The sequence below is a fragment of the Octopus bimaculoides genome, unplaced genomic scaffold, assembly GCF_001194135.2.
Source record: "Octopus bimaculoides isolate UCB-OBI-ISO-001 unplaced genomic scaffold, ASM119413v2 Scaffold_229758, whole genome shotgun sequence".
NCBI classification, from domain to species: Eukaryota; Metazoa; Mollusca; class Cephalopoda; order Octopoda; family Octopodidae; genus Octopus; species Octopus bimaculoides.
This window is the reverse complement of record NW_026350003.1, coordinates 1,848-3,015: the sequence shown is the minus strand read 5'-3', so window position 1 is coordinate 3,015 and position 1,168 is coordinate 1,848. Positions and strand designations below refer to the sequence as shown.

Below are 1,168 nucleotides of genomic sequence, written 5' to 3'. Positions count from 1 at the left end.
TTTTCTCGTAAAACATTTGTCAAATTGTTAAAATGTGGGTTGGTTTTATTGCGACGTTCCGTAGTTACAGTGATTTTAATAATACATCATTACTGCAGGATGCGGTAAAAAAAAAACCCAGGGAGAAATTTAAACTGGTGGCTGTGTGATGAAAAGATTTTCTTATCAACCACATGGTTCCAAGTTCACTCCCACGGCGTGGCATTTTGAACAAGTGTGTTTTCTGCCATAGCCTTAGGTCAACAAAAGCCTCGTGAGTGGATTTGGTCGACGGGAACTGAAACAAACCCTTCATATATATATATATACCGGCAGCTGGAAACTGGAAGAAATCCGTCGTGTATATGTGTATATATATATATATGCTTAGCAGTTCGGCAAAAGGGACTGATACAATAAGTACAATAATTCTTCTTACATATTACAATGTTTATCTTAAAATCTTATTTCATAAAGAAATATTTTAATTATTCAGATCATTTGCATATTTATAGCTAAAACATAAATTAAAAGATATTTCTAAATTTATTATTGTAAATAGTGAATATCTGTACCATCTATCTTAGGGTTTATTATTTTTTTTAAAGTTTGGCTCTTATTCTATCGGTTTCTTTTATCGAACCGCTATTTTACGAGGACGTAAACACACCAACACTGGTTGCCAAGCGGTGGTGAGTGACAAGCAAACACTGAAACATCTGTTTAGTACTTTTGGAAAAATTATTTCTAAAAGTAAATTAAAATAAACTATTCAAATAAGTATTTATATATATGTCTCTGTGGCGCAATCTGTTAGCGCGTTCGGCTGTTAACCGAAAGGTTGGTGGTCCGAGCCCACCCAGGGATGAGCTTATTTTTTACACGGCGGTGCATCAGCATGGCCGCAGCTCTAAGCTGAAACTATAAACAACAGAGAGAGAGAGAGAGAGAGAGAGAGGTAGATAGACAGATACAAAGCTAAAGATTTTGGGAAGAGGCTAGTCCTCTACGTCGCCCCCAGTACTCAACTGGTACTTATTTTTATTGTGCCCCGAAAGACGAAAGGCTAAGTGGACTTCGGCGCAATTTAAACTCAGAACCTAAAAACGAACGAAATACCGCTAAGTATTTTGTCCGACGGGCCAAAAATTTCCCTATAACTAATAAAATAATTATTAATTATATGTCT

General features: G+C 36.0%; 1 non-coding gene across 1 annotated transcript; it reads left to right on the top strand.

Moving 5' to 3' along the window:
* Positions 1-773: 773 nt before the first annotated feature.
* Trnan-guu (transfer RNA asparagine (anticodon GUU)) lies at positions 774-847 on the top strand. The gene has a single exon. It is a non-coding gene; the product is annotated as a tRNA-Asn (tRNA).
* Positions 848-1,168: the final 321 nt, after the last annotated feature.